Here is a 13,958-nt window from a genome sequence, read left to right on the forward strand (position 1 = left end):
GCCATAAACATCGAGCCACAATGGCGATTCTTCAATAATACGCGAGCCTATGGAAGCTCCCATACGATGAATAAAAGATCAGCGGAAAGGGCGGTCACTGTTGCGCGAAGGCTTCCGCCTGGTCGGTCACGGTTAGCGGAAGAGCAGGAAGCTGTGACGAGATGAAAAGATCCTCACGGATGTGACAGAACTGAGAGCACGTAAACGCGTCCAAAAGGGGCACGCAGGCTCTCAGAACGCGTCAGGCCATCTGTCGTCAGCACGTAGCAAATGTGCGAGTATAGGTCCGGTCATTCCCCACAGCGACTTTCAAGCTTCAGCTATTAGGGCTGTCGATATTGACAGCGTACGGTACTTATTGGTTATCCACAGTTGTAACGGAACAGCTGCTGAAAAATGCCCCGCCACCATGCTGCTCTGCGAGGTCTTTGCACGTACACCGGGCCTCAGGACTTTTCCTTCGAAATGCGCTTTTAATACTGGGATAATGCTATATCATAGGGAAGCAGTAGATGTAATACCCCTGGCCATGCCAGCCTTCTAACTTAACACCATATACGAGGCGCAAATTGAAGGCAAGCAAGGGACATTTTTTGTCGATATTGCAAGAAGTTTCAGTTGCGTCAGCACGTTCCGTGTCAGAAGGGTGCAGGGGAGTTTATGAGGGAAAGGAAGGCGCCGTAACATAAGCCCACTGGGCTCGGTTACTCTCCATAACCACGCCTTGATGGAAGTTGAGGGTAAAAGGGAGAAGGAAGAGAAACAAAAATTAGGCAGACACCCTGAAGACTGCTTACGTGTGGGAATGCAACAGCATTACTGTACCTGGGTGCACTGACACTCACCCACACACACGCCACCAGCACAGACACGCCACCAACAAGCGCGCGCGCGCGCGCGCGTGCATATGACACCACCCGTAACACTGTGCAACGAACGTTTGCCTCAAAATTTTGATACGATAATTAGTTTTTCAGAAAAGCAAATGGAGCTGCAACGGTCTCACATCTCGGTGGGCACTCTAAGGGAAGGGGTAAAGGGTTTGAGAGGGCATACCATTGAAGGTGCACATGTCGTCAGTTCGAATCTCTGTCGCAAACTACAGCCTCCAACTTGACTAGCCCGTGTAAGCTGTATACAACGAGAAATCGTATGACACTACCCGGATCGCTGTACGACACACGGTTGCTCACAATTTCGGTACGAATGCTGTCGGGAAAACTGGCGCCAATGGAGATTAGGATTGTCTAAAGTGGCGGTGCTCGGCTTGCTGTGTGAGCGTACAGCCGCTTGATGACGTCACCTTATTTTCTTGCCAACACCGGAATTCCCTGTACCAACTTCGAGTAGACACACATACACACGCACACACTCCGCCGACTTTTCTCGTAATGGGACAAATGCTTTCGCATTAAAACTCCGGGCAACGGCCTATACGAATTAGGGAGTGCATGGATGCGTCTACAGTAGTGCACCCAGACAGGTACTACAACCACCACCGTGTGATCTCGTCCGTGGTGCAGCAGCGCGCCAGGAAATAAGTTTTACTGCGAGGAAAGCAAAGGCGCAGTTGTTATCAGTGGCTATTTATTGGTAATAAAAACATAAAAATGGAAGGAACAGATGCTGCTGGCCGCGGCATGTACCATCGAAACCTGAAGCACCTGAGCTGCGGCTAAGACAGGGAGAGGGAAACAAAGGAGGGAGCGATAGAATAAAGTAACTGCCTCACTTCTCGGTGGAGATCACAACAGCGTCATGGGCGGGATGAAAGAGGGGGTGAAAGAAGAGGGATGAGTGCAGTATCGAAAGCTGCATGCCTCATGGCAAGTGCCTCGTTCTAGGTAGAGGTTGTCAGCGCACCAACGGAGCCGTTGGACTAGTCGGAGGGGGCCGGAATTCTACTAAAATTTGTTTTTGAGGAAATGAAACCGCAGTAATTGTTTCACTTCTCGGTAGGCACCCGAACCGCGCCGTAAGAGAAGGGAGGAAGGCGGGAGCGCAAGAAGAAAGAAAGAAAGAGGTGCTGTAGCGAAGGTTTCTGGAATAATTTCGACCACCTCGGGATTTTTAACATGCACTGACATCGCGCACCACACGGATGCCTTTTTCGTTTCGCCTGCATCGAAACGCGGCCGCCACGGCCGGGTTCGAACCCGGGAACTCCGGCTCAGCAGCCGAGCGCCCTAACCACCGTACTGCGTTTTATTACCTACGCTTTCAACACTGCGACCCATGAGACGACGGGGTACTGCCCTTTCTTTCTCCTGTGCGCCCGGCCACCGCGATAAAACCTGGACACCATCTTGCCGTATTCCGTCAGTGTCGACCCCTGCATCACGCAGACCCTCTGCCTTGCCGAGGAAGTACGGCGTATCGGCCGCCTGCGGACGATAGCTTCGCAAGAACGCTCCAAGACACGCTACGATGAGCGCCATATCGGCACCTCATCACCTACGCTCCGGGCGATGTGGCCTGGCACTGGCGACCGCCCGGGCGGCGCGGTCTTCACCGAAAACTGTTGGCGCGCTACCACGGGCTTTACATCGTTATTACTCGCCTCAGTGACGTGACCTACGAAGCTGCACGTCTCGCCTCAACTGGTCGCCGTTCCACCAAAACAGAACTTTCTCACGTGGCACGGTTGTAGCCCTGGAGCCCTCGTGAGACTCCGTAACTCTCCCCATGGGCTTCGGCTACGCAGGGGGAAAGTGTAACGGCCGCGGTAATTTATTCCAGTCACTCATGATTCTAGGAAAAAATGAAAATTTAAACGTGTTATCTAGGGCAGCATACTCTTGAATCATTTTGCCATTATCAAAACGGAAGCGTGCGCGCGAGGTGTTAGCGGTAATGAAATTATGATTGTTCATTAGGATCTGTTTATTGTACATTAGGTATAGGTACCTTAATCGGCATTCACTACATCTGGATTTAAGTGTGTCAAGGCCGAGATACCTGATCATTTCTGTCGGGCTGTGAGTTCATTGATATTTGTTGCAAACGTATCTAGGTGCGGTCCTTTGGACTTTTTCCAACCCGGCTGTTTTTTTGTCAGTGAAGGGGTCCCACAGACAGGAAGCGTACTCCAAACATGGTCTGAATAACGCTTTATATGCTGCTAACTTAACAAGGACAGGGGCTTTCGAACTAGCTAGGTCTGTATAAATTTTATACTAGTAGCGGTGCGCGCTTGTTGAGTTTGTCTACATTCACCCTTTAACAGCCTTACGGCTGGGAGTATTAATGAACAAAGTTTTCTTCGCATTTTTCAATGCACTGATTATTTCTGTAGGATGTAACGCACTCTGCAATCCAATTATTTTTTCAGTAGACTATTAATGGTAATCCTTCATAGTATTTTCTCCCAAGAACAAGTTGTAACCAGTGGTATAACTTCCAGAACCTGGAATCCGTGGCAAGCACTGGTGTAGCACGGAATTGACCATTTGCGGAAATCAGTAAGTCAGCTTCTCTGCAAGGCTTGTTGGTTTTCCAGCCAAATGGTTTGGTTTGGTTTATTGGGGTTTAACGTCCCGAAGCAACTCAGGCTATGAGGGATGCCGTAGTGAAGGGCTCCGGAAATTTCGACCACCTGGGGTTCTTTAACGTTGTTGAGAACGGGCCACAAGCCCTGCGCTGCCACCCAGTGTTGAAGATGGGGCTTCTATCCCACCGCTGGAACCAGTGATGGAGACGGAGGGGTCCTGGAGATGACTAACTCGTTTAGCCTCACAGGTACCGGCTCCGAAAGACGATGTCGGACTGCGTTATCGAGGAAACTGTACAGAAGGGTTTATTCTACATATTTACAGATGAGAATCGAATCGAATGCAATGCAATCGAATCCGAACACACAACAACATCCCGTTAAATACGGTTCGCGTTCCCTAGATCCCTGACTGGGGAACTTGGTTCGAATAACGTTGTCCAATCGGATGGGCCATTGATGACGCTGGCGGTACCACCCACGGCACGGGGCGGTGCTGAAGCTCTCGCTCTCTCACAGCTCGGGGGATGAGAAGGGGAAGACAGTCATCAAACACAGATGCGTCACCTTGACCACTGCCGCAAGTGTTCTGTGCGTTGCCTCCGTGGGAAAGCAGAATCCCGCAGACTCCTCGCAGGTGGTTGAACCTTCTCGAACTCCCCCGCCGGATGGCCGAAGCACGAGACCCCTTCGACACAGCGTCTTTCAATTATAGCAGCCTCGCTCAGCGTGACCTTGCGTAGCATCATCCCGTTCGGTGAGCCGAAGGCCGACTCGGCCAACGTATACCGCTGTCCGCCGTGCTGCTGTGCATCTCTGCTTTCACCGTTGCCGCTGCTGTCGCAAGCTGTCGCCGCATCTTTGCCTAACGACGACACTCGTCTGACAGTAATTTCTCCCAGGTCCGTGGGACACAGCGCCCTTCGATCGGTTCGGTGATTTGGAGTGCAACAACCCCGTCCGTCGTCGTCAATGCTTCTGCCGCCGGCGCCAGGCCTCGTCATATCCCTTGCTTTGCGATGAGACACACCCGGCTCTCAGGACCACGTTGTCCACTCTTAACAGCTCGTCCGCGGCCCGAAAAATCTCGAATGGCCAGCGTTCACGACCGCTGGGCAGGAAGAGATGAGGCCGGAGTCGGGTGGAAGGGCTGGTCTCCAGAAATGGCATCCAAGCTCGAACATTCAACAAAGAATGGCATCAGTGGACTGTTCCACGAGACAGGGCACTGACCCACAAGCAAGCGCTCGGAATTTGCCAAAGACCCACCAGGCTTCCCACAATGACAACAAATGTTTACTAAAACATGATTGAATTTTGGCGTAATTTTGGTGCCGAGAAAGCGCAAAATATCCCCTTTGAAATCGCCAAAGACGGACTGCTTGAACCAAGGTTAAAATCAAAAACCCACACACAGTAGGTGGTCCTACCAAGTACTCCTGTCTACAACAATCGGCTGAATCCATCAGCATTTCCGTGCGGTTTTCCCTTCCTGAAACGCATCGAGAAATTGTTTTTGGAGAGCAGGGCTCCGTCTAAGCAAGCGACCATTTTTGGGGGGACAAAACTGTCATAAGCATGTTTGAGACGATGATCAGTCTCAAATATGAACTTTGCGCCGTTCAAGTAGCTCTGGTAACCCGACAACATCTGTGCCGTCTAAACCAAACGCGCGCTGTTTGTCTGAAACGCTGAACGCTTCTCTACAAGTCAGCCTGCGGCTGACGTACAGAACATGGTGCTCTTCGTGGTCGTCGCCAACGTGACTTAAAATAGCACCTAGTCCTCCTTCTATCACTGGCGTCACACTGGACTTAAACTCATAGGCAGCGGTCCGAAGCAAAGGTCGGGACACGCGCGCATCCTTTCGGCTCCTTCAAGAGTTTTCTCTTAGGTCATCTCAGTAGACGTCAGTGGGGCTCCCTTTCGTCAAGGGATCAACGCTCCGTCTACGCGACTCTAAGCGTAGTTCTACTCGAGCTGCACTCCTGTGAGTGCCGTCATCAGTTGGTAGCATGGGAAATCGACACCTGTGATTTCTAACTCAGTGACGACCTATCCTTTCTAAGGTAAGGAAAAAAAACAGTAACTTCCGATCAACTTGTTTTAATTCAAAAGTAGCCTTTTCCTGCCTGATTTCATAAACACACACAGAAAAAAAAAGAGGAATAAAAAAAAAGAAACAGCTACTTCGAATGTCACGCGGGGGGGAAAGCTGACTCCCCACCGCCGAGTTGAAAGGATTAGTCTTTCAGACGCGCCCGCCGGGGTCGCGCTTTGACTGATTGTACTGCGGTCAACTCGTGACAAAAGGCTGCAGAAAAAAACGATCCCCGACTCTCCCTGTCGTTTCCGCGCCCCCTCGAGGCTCTCCGAAAACCTTGGTCGCTCCTACAATGTCGATAACCGACTCTGGCCCTGGACAACGAGCAGTGACGAGCGCGAGAAGGTGCCTCTTTCTCTCGCCCCACGCAGGAAGCTCGGCTACCCATTCGCCATGCGCGCTTCCTAGAATGCGGTGCCAAATGTGAAGGACGATTCCTTTTCAAGTGCGCCCGCCGAACACGCCTGCATGTGTCGTCTCGGTTGTTCGACGCCTGCGTTCGCATGCGCTGAGTGCCGCGCAACCTTGCGGTTTCTGATCTCTTGGGCCGCTTTGCCTTTTTCCTAACTGGCTTTTTGTCCGGACGGCGCGGTCTAGTCTTTCTTGCAGGCCGATGCCCCTTTATGCACTTCGCGCCTGTTCTGCTTGGAAGATGCGCTCTTCCCTTTTCATTACTGCAGTCAGCCTTCGAACGAGATGCCCGTGTCGCCAGATCGCTAACTGCAGTTGTAAGTCTGCGAGGCGCAACGCGGGAAGGCTTCGCCTTTCCTTCCACCGCATTTCTTTTTTTCGCACCTGTCCGCGCAACCGAATTTAGGGCTTTGAATTTGATTCGTTTTTTCTTGGTTCTTGCCCTTGTTCTTTTTCTGCGCCTAGACTGTGTCGCGTGCGTCTCCTGATGACAACTAGCTATCTCTAGTTTTTCCGTCGCACCTCGGAAATTTTCATGAAATTCCAAACTGGCCTCTGTGCCTTCGCAGCAGAGTGCCAGCTCCACGCAGCTGACAGACGGACCGAAAACTGCCCCTGAGATCCCTGGCTCATTCCTTAGGGAGTTGTCCTCTACCGCGTGCCTGTCGCTTTGCGCTCTATTCTCTGCATTGCAGTGCTCAGCCACAACTGAGCCCGCCTGGCTGTCGCTCTGCGCGCCATTCTCTACATTGCAGTGCCCAGCTACAACTGAGCCCGCCTGGCTGTCGCTCTGCGCGCCATTCTCTGTACTGCGGCTGTTACTCTCAAAAGGGGTTTCCGCTGTTTCTACCTCGAAACCTTTTCCGATATTAAAATCTCCCTTTTCGCGGTCCTGCCGGTTTGACGCCTGTATCGATTCTACTGAAAGTGTCGCGCTCGCAACTGTCCCGACAAAGTTGTCCGTTGCCACTGCTACCTCACTTGGAGGAGAATCCTCGCACTCGTGTCGTTGAGACGCTATCTCGGAATGCTCTTTCTTAGCATTACGTCCAACTACACTGGACACGGTCTCGGATTCTGCGGCTTCCCTTGGACCACCGCACCGGTTGAACGCGTTCTCTGCCACTTCCCTCGTGGTGTCGCGATTTACCAACGCGGCTACGGTCACAGACTTTTCGGGTCTTATCTGCGGACCTATTTCATAAGCATCGCTTGCTCTTTCAGGACTTCCGGCTCTCACACTACCGCCCTTTCTTCGTATTTCGTTTTGAACTTCTAATATCTTTAGTTTCGTTGTTTCAATTTCAACCTTCCACTGTTGCCGTTGCCGTTCCTTCTCTTTTTCCCACTCTCGATCAGCTTGCTCCTTACGTGCTTTTTTCTCCCGATCGGCTTTCTTTAGCCTCCTGGTCGGCTTTTACTTTGCGGGCTTTTTCTTTTTCCCCTTGTACCAAATTCCACGTATCTACCAGCAGTTGATCGTTATTCTTGACCTGTTCACGAATGAATTCGCACAGTTCAATTTTGGTTACTTTGCTCGGCACTTCAAAAGACAGTTCCTCGCATATCAACAGCAAGTCCGACCTCCACAATTCCATCAGTTCCATGACAACGCTTTCTCCGCTTTGGCTCTGCTAACTACACAATGCCTTGAGAATAACCCCTCTCAAACGACAAAGCCCTGATTCCCAGTCAAGATTATTCTCTGAATCTTACAGCCTGGTGAATCCCTCAGCAAAAGCCAAAACGCTCACCCGTGGAGAAAGTACGATGTCGCACGGTCCATCCCAGCTGCTGCCAACCAGTGTTGAGAACGGGCCACAAGCCCTGCGCTGCCACCCAGTGTTGAAGATGGGGCTTCTATCCCACCGCTGGAACCAGTGATGGAGACGGAGGGGTCCTGGAGATGACTAACTCGTTTAGCCTCACAGGTACCGGCTCCGAAAGACGATGTCGGACTGCGTTATCGAGGAAACTGTACAGAAGGGTTTATTCTACATATTTACAGATGAGAATCGAATCGAATGCAATGCAATCGAATCCGAACACACAACAACATCCCGTTAAATACGGTTCGCGTTCCCTAGATCCCTGACTGGGGAACTTGGTTCGAATAACGTTGTCCAATCGGATGGGCCATTGATGACGCTGGCGGTACCACCCACGGCACGGGGCGGTGCTGAAGCTCTCGCTCTCTCACAGCTCGGGGGATGAGAAGGGGAAGACAGTCATCAAACACAGATGCGTCACCTTGACCACTGCCGCAAGTGTTCTGTGCGTTGCCTCCGTGGGAAAGCAGAATCCCGCAGACTCCTCGCAGGTGGTTGAACCTTCTCGAACTCCCCCGCCGGATGGCCGAAGCACGAGACCCCTTCGACACAGCGTCTTTCAATTATAGCAGCCTCGCTCAGCGTGACCTTGCGTAGCATCATCCCGTTCGGTGAGCCGAAGGCCGACTCGGCCAACGTATACCGCTGTCCGCCGTGCTGCTGTGCATCTCTGCTTTCACCGTTGCCGCTGCTGTCGCAAGCTGTCGCCGCATCTTTGCCTAACGACGACACTCGTCTGACAGTAATTTCTCCCAGGTCCGTGGGACACAGCGCCCTTCGATCGGTTCGGTGATTTGGAGTGCAACAACCCCGTCCGTCGTCGTCAATGCTTCTGCCGCCGGCGCCAGGCCTCGTCATATCCCTTGCTTTGCGATGAGACACACCCGGCTCTCAGGACCACGTTGTCCACTCTTAACAACGTGCACTGACATCGCACAGCACACGGGCCTCTGGAATTTCGCCTTCATCGAAATTCGGCCGCCGCGGCCGGGATCGTACCCGCGTCTTTCGGGTCAGCAGCCGAGCGCCGTAACCACTGAGCCACCGCGGCGGGTTTCCAACCAAATGGTCTCGAACCTAGGCGGCACTCTCACATTAGCCCTGGTTACATGAACCCGATAGCTTCGGGTTGACTCGGGGGTCGGGCCGAGCAAGGTCATCCGAACCCGACAACTGCGTGTTTACATGAACTCGATTTTAGCGAGTCGGGACCGGTGCAACTGGAACGACACCAAGCGTCGAGCAGCGCAGTGTGGTCGAGCAGTGGCAGCCTCCAAGTAATTCTAGTACACTGCAACGCCACCGCTGTCTCGGAGGCGCGACGGTGCAAGATAAAAACAGGTTCACATTTATCCTCTCCCCTCCCGCTAACCCGACTCTTCGACTCGACAGCGTTTAAGCACATCGGGGCTGAGTCGAGTAAAGCCCCTCCAAATCCCGACCAAACCTGACTCAGAGTGCGTTTACATGAACCCAATAACCGGTTTTCGACCCGATAACTATTCAATCCCGCCCTGTCGGGTTCATGTAAACACCGCTATTCTTCGTGGGAATGAAAACTTCGGATGGTCGCGCGCTGCCTACAGCAGAGGCTAGGCACGAAAAAGAGGGAGAGTGGCCTTTGTCGTCCGTGGTAAGTGGGTTGTTCGTATTGTTCGGCTTGGGGAGGGGTGAATGGAGGAAGTTTTAGCGACGGTGCGGGGTCAGTCTAATTTGGGCAGCAGAAAGTTTTGAGAAAGTTTAGTATGAGGTAGCCCACTCCTGCTGGGACGGGAACAAAGTCCAATTTCCTTCCATTTCCTGCTCAGCTTCTGCTGCTGTGCTACAAGGCAACGTTACTATAACAGATTCTTCCACTACAGAAGGCTAACCGCAATCGCCTATTCTTTGTTGCACCATTTTACTCTTTCGGTAGCTCTCTCGGAGCCATCTTGAAGTCAAAAAGGCGACATTCCTGACTTTACTTAGAAGGGGGAAAATGACGCTTTTCGTTTCCGCAAAGAATGCGAGACTGCCGTCTAGGAACGAGATCCATCGGTTGGAAAACAATTCTCACGGAGAAGCTGACTTACATCTGCTTAACGGTCAATTTCCTAGCGTTATATCTGTAAAGGTCGAGCTGCGAGAAGCCTAGACCGCGCGCGAGGATGTCCGCTGTTGAGGACGAGGTTCGGTGTCGCGGCTAGACGGAACCACGGTCAGCACGACGCCCGTTCCCACCTCCAGGCCAGGGACAGGAGTGCCGCTGAGCGACGGAGTTAGAAGGTGGCGAAAGAAGACTGAACTTATTTACATATTTACAAGAGTCATGAACAGAAAGTGTGACTGCTTCGACCGCATTCGTCGTCGAGTTTTACAGCGTCCGTCTTCGCTAGTTTCCCTAGGTTGATGACGCCGTCGCCAGTGCGGGAGTGGCCTAAAACTTTAACACGGGCACACAAACTCACACTCTCGCACTTGTGGATGCGCCTCCGTCACGTGTTGAGCCTGGAAGAGGAGAACGCTTTCGAGGAAAGTCGACAGCGGAATGCGACGTCGAGTAAAGGACGGAAGCGGTCCTTTGTCCATGGGGCATCCGTGAAGGTTGCGGAAGTCCACCGCCTGCCCGCCCTGATGCTTGGTACGCAGAAGAACCACAGTGACAAGGGCCCTTGACATCCACCATGTTTACTGCGAAATGGGAGAGGCAAGGTCCACCTGCTGATGTCTCTACGCACGTGGGCCGGCTCCCGAGTGTGGGGCGCTTTTGTGTCCAGTAGTTCTTGAGGGCCCCGCTCGGAGACGCAGGAAAGTACGTTTGCCCTCGCCTCACGGTCAATTCGGCACGCCTTGAGGCAAACGTCGTCAAGTGGACAGGGGTTTCTCAGAACCATCCTGGAGAAACGTGGGTGATGGCGGCTTCCTGTTGACGCCGATCTTAACACCGCACATGCAAGCCACAGCGGCCCGCATTTGACCCGTGTTTCACGTTTCGAAATTCGCATTTCACCCCGGCGGTGCAACGGCATGTCATGCTTGTCATGCTGTGGACAACAGCGAAGCGCAGCGCATTGAGTAACTTCGAGGTGGTGCTGTGACCCTGCTTTGCCAGATCTACGTCTGGCAAAGCAGGGAGAACCAAAGAAACCACCAGCACCTGGGTACTGATGACAAAGGAATCACGAAGGCGCCTTTCCAGACATGGCTGTCCAGCTTGGGAGACACGCTAACCTCCTCCCCCCCCCCCCCCCCCCCCCCCTTTCGTGCTGCCGTTCCTGGAGGCTCGATGTTCGCGTACGTCTGATTCACGCCGGATGTTCGCAAAGGACAGAGGAAAAGGGAAGCCCACACCAACAGCCTTGGGAGCATTCAGCTTCAGCGACCCGGATGCAGCACCTACAAAGTGTCCTGCTCATTGGCGGAAAAGGGCGGGAACCGGAGTCGAAAACGCTATTTAAAAGCGCACAACTGCTTCGCCCGCCGTATTCCTTCATCGTCGTCTTTGTGGATATATCTGTCTTGTTTTTCCTGAGCCTCCCCGTCCTTTCTCCCGCGGGGAAACCACTGCGGACCTGAGCCACAACTCTTCGGCAGCGGTGTGGGCCCACAACAGCGGTGAGCATGCAAGGTCTTCGTACGTTAAAGGGGTGGAGACACCAAATTTTGAAGCTATAAAAAGCCTGCTATGGGATTCCTATGTATGCAAGGGCAGTCACTGCCAGGTGTTGGACGCAACAAACGTTTAAAAAATATTTTAATTCGGTTCCAAAGATTACCTAAATGCTCACTCTCACGACCTAGACCCATTCGCTAGCGCCATCAACCATGACGTCACAAGGGGTGTAGAAAAATAAAGTTTTAGTGACGTCATACCAAAGTACAGTGACGTACGATGAGCGGGGCACAGCCGCGTGAGCGCAGTCGACGCACCAGCGAGCCGCGTTTGCTGCTAACCGCCACTCGCTCGGTTTGCGGCGCGCCGTTGCGAACAGCGTCGCAACGTCCGATTGCAGCTCGTTGCCTGCGTCCGGCCTGCTAGATGTCAACGGCGGGCCGCTCGCGGCAACAACGACGGGAAGCGGCAGCCAATGCGAGCGCGGAGAGCGGCTGCGTCATGATGACATAGGGCGCACTCCTTGGAGCCGGGCGGCCTGCGCCAGTCTTCGTGCCGAACGCCGGCATCTGAAGAACGCGATAGTATTGTTTGTTCACGTTCATAGCAAACCCTGGGATATATGAATATCAAAAATGCATCGTTTGTGACGATCGTTGGCAAATACCGAGTTCCTGGTAGAAGTGATGACTGCGATGCAAGCAAATTTCATCCCATAGCCGGTTTCGTGCTGCTGCTACCTGGTGCGGTTCGCCTGCCGTCTGCTAGCTCTGTTGCTGAAGACGTCGTGGAAATCGAGCATATCTTTTATTATGGGACGAGTTCACAGTAAAGGGGTGCCGAGCGGAGCACGTTTCTGAGCGCTGGCCAGTCCCGAAGCTCCCTCAGCTGCGGAGTCGATATCGAAAGCAGCTATAGGCCTAGCGACGACTAGGGCAGTCTGGGACCAGCGCGCAGGTCGTCGGCCGGCGTTGCCGCAGGCAGTGTCGCTGCCGAAAGATCCACTTTTAGCACAGATGCATGCTGTCGTATCTCGAATCTAGAAAGCATCCTTTCTGGTGGCATGGCTGTTTGTATTTTCTTGTGCGGACGTGAAGTACTTACGCCGAGTCTGCCGGCCGGTAGGTCAGCCTGGATACCGTCTGCCGACGTCATAAAAGCGAGCTAAAGAGTGTTCTTGACGTAAATAATAAACCATTGGACAAGAAATGTGAAAAAATTGTCATTTTTGAGGATCGCTGACCAATACTGAGCTGCTAGTAGAGGTAACAACTGTGATATGAGCAAATTTCTCACAACCGCGCCTAGCAGCTGCCGCTGGCGCGACGTCGGGGTCCGGCTCGCCTGGCGCCCGCTAGCTCCGCTGCCGAAGGCGTCGAGGAGATTGAGCATACTATTATTTTATTGTGAGATGATTCTTTTAACACTACAGCTATTTGTGAAAAGTAGGCCTTTTATTATAGCGCAGGCGACTTCCGAAGCGCCGGCCGCTTGCTAAACAGGCTATAGGCCTAGCGACGACCACGGCAGCCAGGCAGCAGCAGAGCTCGTCGCCCGGGGCGCCCGCGAGCGGTGCCGTTGCCGAAAGCTCCCAACATAAGCAGACATGCTTTGTCGCTGCTCGAGTATAGCTGGCAGTTCTGATAACAAGGCGATCTTGTCTTTTCTTGTGATATTTGTACACCATCCCAAGCAGCGCTCAGGTACTGCTGCACGGCAGCGAAGTGTGACACTGGTTGTGGGCGCAGCTTGGGTAGAGCGGCGCAGCGATGCTTACTGGCATTTTGCAAAGTGTTTCGCATCCTCACGCGAACCCGCGAAGGCGATATTAGCGTGCGAACAAAAAAAAAGTCGATGTCCTCACTCGTTGGAATCAGATCTGTCAGAATCCGAGCTGCTGGGACTAGACGTGCAGTTGTTTGTTTTCACATGCGCTGGTCAGCACGTGTGTGGGAAAGCAGACGATGCAGCAGTAGGTGCGTCACAACTTTTGTGGGCCCACGTGACCAAGCGAAGCAGTTGATAGGTTTGTTCGATTCAGAACTGGTTCTCTGCACCAATTCCGAAAAAGTTCCGTTGGTGCCGGCGCGGTGCAATTCCAGTTTCTTGGTGCAGGTGCAGCGCGTCAGCAGCGTCACAAATCACTGGTGCGGAGATTTTCAATCGAGCGCGTGCACGCACAGGCCTTGTCGTCTGCTATCCGGTTCTCGTCCGTCGTGGTGTGTTGTGTCGCGCGGTGCGTCGCGTCTGTTTTTCGTGCCTCGTGGACGACGACATCGCCGAATCCATTTTTATGGAATTTTCGGAGTCGTCAGACAGCGAAGATGAGGAAGCCGACGTGGTGCTTTCTTTTGCAGCAACACAGTTCGGACAGACCGCAACAGAATCCCCAACTACTACGAAAGCGAGGTATTTCAGCTTCGAATTCAAGAGGCTGTTGAGGCTGTCGCGAGAAACGGGAAAAACTTCCTTCAGTTGGCCATTGATGTTAACAAACATTTCGTCGTCTGTGCGCGTCGTCTGCTTACGCCG

General features: G+C 52.9%; 2 protein-coding genes across 2 annotated transcripts in view; one reads left to right on the forward strand and one right to left on the reverse strand.

Moving 5' to 3' along the window:
- The window catches only part of LOC149365005 (uncharacterized), a 55,519-nt gene that overhangs the window by 18,744 nt on the left and 22,817 nt on the right, over positions 1-13,958 (reverse strand). The window lies entirely within an intron of this gene.
- The window catches only part of mTor (serine/threonine-protein kinase Tor), a 123,236-nt gene that overhangs the window by 6,594 nt on the left and 102,684 nt on the right, over positions 1-13,958 (forward strand). The window lies entirely within an intron of this gene.

The sequence above is a fragment of the Amblyomma mixtum genome, chromosome 2 (assembly GCF_055824585.1).
Source record: "Amblyomma mixtum isolate Tamu chromosome 2, ASM5582458v1, whole genome shotgun sequence".
Lineage (NCBI taxonomy): Eukaryota > Metazoa > Arthropoda > Arachnida > Ixodida > Ixodidae > Amblyomma > Amblyomma mixtum.